At 44.9% G+C, this 6,201-nt stretch overlaps 1 long non-coding RNA gene across 1 annotated transcript in view; it reads right to left on the bottom strand.

Moving 5' to 3' along the window:
* Window positions 1-4,827: 4,827 nt before the first annotated feature.
* Window positions 4,828-6,201, bottom strand: part of LOC115067246 — a 6,093-nt gene continuing 4,719 nt past the window's right edge. Inside the window, exon 2 of the long non-coding RNA XR_003846676.1 lies at window positions 4,828-5,064. This is a non-coding gene — a long non-coding RNA (uncharacterized LOC115067246). The remainder of the gene's footprint in view (window positions 5,065-6,201) is intronic.

Here is a 6,201-nt window from a genome sequence, read left to right as displayed (position 1 = left end):
CAACATCTCTTCATGTCACTCTTTTTAAAAGTCATGATCTGGGGCTGGAGAGATGGCCTAGTGGTTAAGAGCACTGACTGTTCTTGCAGAGGACCTGGGTTCCATTCCCAGCACCCACATGGCGGCTACAAACTGTCCTTAACTACAGTTCCAGGGGAATCCAAAGCCCTCTTCTGACCTCTGAGGCATTGCATGACATGGGTGCACTCACTTAAATGCAGTCAATACACTCATACACACAAAATAAAAATAATAAATAAAATATATTTTTTAAAAAATCTGGCCTCCAGGCCAGCTAGAGCCACAAAGTGAGACCCTGTCTCAAAAACAAAACAGAAACAAAGTAACATGGCTCAGTAGTAATTATTTTTGCTTGCAAAGGTAATTTATTTATTTTAATATTTTCATTGCATGTATTTAATTATGTGTGCATGTGTGTGTGTCTGTATGTGTTTGTATGGATGTGCTCATGCCACTGCAGGCATGTGGAGGTCAGAAAAAATTTTGCAGGAATTGGCTCTCTCCTTCTAACTTGTGGGTCTCAGGGATTGAATTCAGGTCATCAGCCTTGGTGACAGCACCTTTACCTGCTGAGCCATTTCACCAGCCTAGCAAAGTGAACTTTAAAAGCCAGGGCCAGGATTAAAGATGATAAATGTTAATGTTTGTGCATATAAAGAAAATCAAAGTAAAGTTGACTAAATCTTTGATAGCCATTATCGTGACCATAGTGACCAGGAATAAACATCACTGTTTCTGATTTTCCTGTCTTCACCTAGCATTAATTGCTTTGTAATCAGATTTAGGTTGTTTTTTTTTTTAAAAAAAATTTTATTTTTATGCATATGAGTGTATTGCCTGCATGTATGTGAGTGCACCCGTGTCATGCAATGCCACCGAGGTCAGAAGAGGACTTCAGATTCCCCTGGAACTGGAGTAAAGGATGGTTCATAGTTGCCATGTAGGTGCTGGGAATAGAACCTGGGTCCTCTGCAAGAGCAGTCAGTGCTCTTAACCATTGAGCCATCTCTCCAGCCATCTTTTTCTTTAAGTTTTAAAGAAAAAGAATATGAACACTTATGACCTCCCTAACTTGATGATCTCGCCTCTGTCTGATTTTCAACATCTATAAAGTGACTGTTAAATCACCTCAAAAACTTTTGCTTACTTTGAGGAGGATCTATTCACAGAATTAAAGTGGAAATGTTGAATTACATTGTGGTGGGGAGCACAGAAACTTCCCCATTTTTAATTAAATGGAGTCAGGAAGATGCACCTCATCCAGCCCTGCCCAGACATCTGTGCCCCAAGATTAATGCTCACAGAATCTTGGTTCTAAGAGTGATGCTGGGACGTGACAGAGCAGAAGCTCATGTAGCCAGAGCCAGCCGTGGTGTGGGTTTCAAGCAGCAGAGACAGGGAGGGTGGCCTGGTGCAACTGTCACTGACGGCAAGGCTGTGGGCGGAAATGGGGAGGGCAGACCAGGGCGGCTTCGTGGTCCACAGCAGCCATGGGTGATGTGGTGCACTCTTGTACTCACAGAAAGCCATGAGTCCTAGCACCTGCTGAATATAGGATGATCATTTTTGTTTTTAAAGGCTACGTACATTTCATGATCTTTTTTGTTTGTTTGTTTTGGTCTTTTTGAGACAGGGTCTTCCTGTAGTCCCAGCTGGCCTGGAACTCACTATGTAGATCAGGCTGGCTTTGAACTCACAGAGATTCTGCCTGCCTCTGCCTCCTGAGTGCTGGGATTAAAGTCCTGTGCCACCACACCTAGCTCAGCTATCTCTCCAGCTCTGGGTTAAACACTTAATAATCTTAATAATAGGTTTCTAAAATTTGTATTTATTTTTAAAGATTTAATTAATTTTAACTATGTATATATATATATGCGTGTGTCTGTTGGTTTTCACACATGAATGCAGCACCCTCAGAGGGCAGAAAAGGGAATCAGAACCCCTGGGGCTGGAGTTACAGGCAGTTCTGAGCTGCCTGGTATGAGTGCTGGGAACCAAATTCAGGTCACCTGAGGTGCAGCAAGCACTCTAACCGCTACGCCATCTCTCTAGCCCTACATATTTTTTTTTTTATTCTTGAAGTCTAATAAACTTTGAGAGAAAAAACAATTTTAATCTTTTTGAGACAGAGTGTCTCCCTGTAGCCCCAACTGGCCTGGAACTTGCTATGTAGACCAGGCTGGCCTTGAACTCACAGAGATCCACCTGCCTCTGTCTCCTGAGTGCCAGGTTTAAAGGCATGCACCACCATGTTCTTCAAGAAAACTTTTTTATGTTTGTTGGCTTTGAACTCACAGAGATCCACCTGCCTCTGCCTCTGCCTCTAGCTCTGCCTCTGCCTCTGCCTCTGCCTCTGCCTCTGCCTCTGCCTCTGCCTCTGCCTCCCAAGTGCTGGGATTAAAGAAATGTGCCACCACTCCCAGTCAATGATCTATTTTTTTAAGGCTACATAATTTTGAGATCAATAAATGTGAGTTGGGATTTTGGCTTTGTGTGCTATCTGAGTAGTCCCAGACATTTACTGTCTCTAATTCACATTGCTCAAAGATAAAAAGGTTTAGTGTATTATCACTAATAACAACTAAGTACAGCACTAAGCTATCCAAAAGTAAGTACAGTACTATACTGTCCAAAAGTACCATATGAGTACATGCATAATTGATTTCACGTTTCTCCTACTGACAGAGCTGTAGGCTGTTGACATATTGAACTTTATAAAAAGAAAGCAAAATAACCTTTCTCTTTCCCTTTATATAAACTAAGAAACCAAGGCTTGCTGAGTGTAAGTGGTTTGAACAAGATCACTGGATCAGGAAAGAGAGGCAGAGAGGAGAGTTCGAAAGAGCACTTTCACTTGGCTGATATTTTCTAGTCAGTTCTCTTATGCTTTCTTATATTTCTGTTTCAGGACCCCCTTGCTGAAGGAGATTTCCCAGGTGATAATTAGTGTTTGTCTTAGTTTGTTTCTTCATTGCTGTGACAAAATACTCTGATCAATACCAACTTGGGGAGGAAAGGGTGTATTTAGTTTACATCTCCCTGGTCACAGCTCATCAGGACCTCAGGGCAGGAACCTGGAGGCAGGAGCTGGAGCACAGGCCATGGAGGAATGCTGCTTACTGACTTGTTCCCCTGGCCCCTGCTCAGCCTGCTTTCTTATGCAACACAGGCCCACCTTCCTAGGGATGGTACCACCCACAGTGGGCTGGGCCTACCCACATCACTCTACAATCAAGAAGGTACCCATGGACATGGCCACAGGCCAGTCCAATGAAGGAAATTCCTCAATTGAGGTTTCCTCAATGCAGGTGTGTCAAGTTGACACTAAAGCTATCCAGCACAGTGTTCAAATCCCAGATTAGATGCTCCTCAAGTTCCACCCATCTGCAGGCTCTCTTTCTCCATCCTCATAATTGATTCTAGGATCCCTTTTGCTTGGGAAAGATGGACACCCTCCCACCAACCTGTCTATGAGGCCATAAATGGACTCCCCAGACATCAAAAAGCTACTGGTGGTAACACATTCCCCCATCTGGCACATCTCCCCACCTATATAATGGGCACACATCAACTAGATGTACCCTTCCTCTCACATCTGTCACATCCTCAGAGTCCTGCATTTCTTCCCCAGAACTGACTCCCCCTTTCCCATGTAGCCTGGGAGTCTGAGACAACTTGGCTATAGACTCCTGCTGTGAAACTTACCCCCTTCCTCTGAGACCTATAAGCATAGACCCCACCACCACCACTCTGCCATGAGGCCTGAACTCTCATCAGAGACCCCACCATTCTGTCTGCCTATCTACTCTGTTGGGGCATGAACCTTCCCTCAGAGCGCCTGCCATGCTGCTGTCTATCTATCTGTAGATGGCCTTAATAAACTCTTCTAATAAACTTCTTACCCAAAAGGACAATCTACTTTAGTGTGTCCCCCCTTGAGCCCCAAACCTTGAACCCCGAGATCTTTTAACTAGGCAACAATCTATCATCAGCATGGGGCTAAATTCTAAGTGGAAGCACAGGATTCCTTACTTTTCTTGCTGTAACAGAATACTTCAAGAGCCACATAAGAGAGAGCTGTGATCCATAGGTCACATCATGACAGGAAAGGCATGGGGCCTGGTGTTGCTTGGTTGGTGGTGGCAGGAGCTTATGGTATGGCTTGTTTACACCTAGGTGGATCAGGAACAGAGTGCTTGGGCGTCGGTCGGGACCAGGCTATAACCCTCAAAGACTTGCCTTCAATGATTCACTTCACCGGCTATGCCTCCCACCTCTAAGGTTCCACAACCTCCCCAAACAGTCCCTTTGAGTTGCTGAAGGCCTTGAAAAATTAAAGCAGGCTTACTTCAAAGCCAAGCAAAACCCTTGCTGTTTCAGGGTCCCTCCTCTTAGAAGATTGAATGGACAAGTTGAGCTAGGGGACCTAATGGTATAAACCCGCAATCCAACACTTGAGAAGTGGAGGTAAAAGGACCAGAAGAGCCAGAAAAGAAGAGAGGATGAAAGGAGAGTCTGGGGCAAGATGCTTGTTGACCTTTGAGGATTTCCCAAGCAGCCCAGGGCAGCTTCCAGTGACTGCCACTGCAGTAGGCAAATACTATCTGTGCACAGAGGTCCTTTGCCCCACCTGCCTGTGGATACAAGAAGTTGGTTTCTTTGGACTCATCTTTAAACTCACTGAAATTCCACAGGAAAGTAGAGATGGTAGTTCACACCTCCAGATTACTGAAAGAGTCAGAGGAGATAGATAATTCATATGAAGAGCTTAGTAGAGTGCCTGGAACATAATAAGTGCTCAAAGTGCAGAATCTATAGATGCTATTTTATTGCTTGTTTGCTGAGATGGGGGTCTTGATTTGCAGTCCAAGCAGCCTTTGCACTTGCTGTGTAACCCAGGCTTGCCTGTCACTTGTGATCTTCATGTTTCCACCTCTGGAGTGCTAGGATAACAAACATGGGCCACCTATGTTATTTTAGTCTGGTTGGACTCTGTAATGACACTTCATGACCATGAAACAGGTCAACCAGAGCATTTCCATCCTAAGGGAAAAAAAATGATGGACATTAACACATAGATTTAATTTATAAAGGAAACAGGGACTAGGGCCATGACTCAGTGATTACAGTAATTGCCACCCAAGTGTGAGGACCCAAGTTCAGATCTCCAGAAACCCATGTAAATGCCAGGTGGGCCTGATGGGCTTCCTGTAAGTCCAGCCTCAGAAGGTAGAGATGAGGATCCCCAGAGGAAACTGGCTATCAAAACTAGCCATATCAGTGAGCTCTGTGTTTGACTGAGAGATCTTGGAGCAGTGAGTAGGGTGAGCAATCAGGAAAGATTTCCAACATCAAGGTTAGCCCTCTACATACACATGAACACATGTATACACACACACACACACATAGAGAAGGAGGAAGAGGAGGAGGGGAAAAGGAGGAGAGAGAGAGAGAGAGAGAGAGAGAGAGAGAGAGAGAGAATGGAAAAAGGAGAAAAAGGGGCATAAATCTCTCCCTGCTATTATCCACAAATATCAGGATTTCTAGATTCTTGTGTCAAATAAAAATTTTGACAGAGACATGTAGGGCAGCACTAGGCAGAAGGGTAGAAGCTCAGTAGCAAACGCTGTACAAAGGATTGAGATTGTGTGTGTGTGTGTGTGCGTGAGAGAGAGAGAGAGAGAGAGAGAGAGAGAGGGAGAGAGAGAGAGGTACATGTATGGAGGGAGGTCAGAAGAGGACAGTTGGTGGCCTGCTCCATCACTGTCACCTACTCCTTTGAGACGGGCTTTCTCCTCAGTGAACCTTCAGCTAGGCTAGCAGGCAGCAAGCCCCAGTCATCCTCCCATCTGTCTCCACAGCACTGGGGTTACAGGCATGTGTGGATATGTGGCCATGCCCTACATTTTATTTGGGTACTGGGGATTTAAACTCAGGTTATCATGCTTGCATAGAAAGTGCTTTTACCCATTGAACCATCTCCACAGTCCCAAGAACTATGACTTTTATATCCCAGTATCACAGGCTTTTGGCTCTCTTGCCTAGCTCTATGCCTTTTAAAAAGTAATCGCAGCACTCGGGAGGCAGAGGCAGGCGGATCTCTATGAGTTCGAGGCCAGCCTGGTCTATATAGTGAGTACCAGGACAGCTGGAGCTACAGGGAGACCCTGTCTCAAAAAG

The sequence above is a fragment of the Nannospalax galili genome, unplaced genomic scaffold (assembly GCF_000622305.1).
Source record: "Nannospalax galili isolate Female #2095 unplaced genomic scaffold, S.galili_v1.0 scaffold43, whole genome shotgun sequence".
Lineage (NCBI taxonomy): Eukaryota > Metazoa > Chordata > Mammalia > Rodentia > Spalacidae > Nannospalax > Nannospalax galili.
Note: the sequence above shows the minus strand (reverse complement) of the source record. Positions and strands in the feature narration are given on the sequence as shown.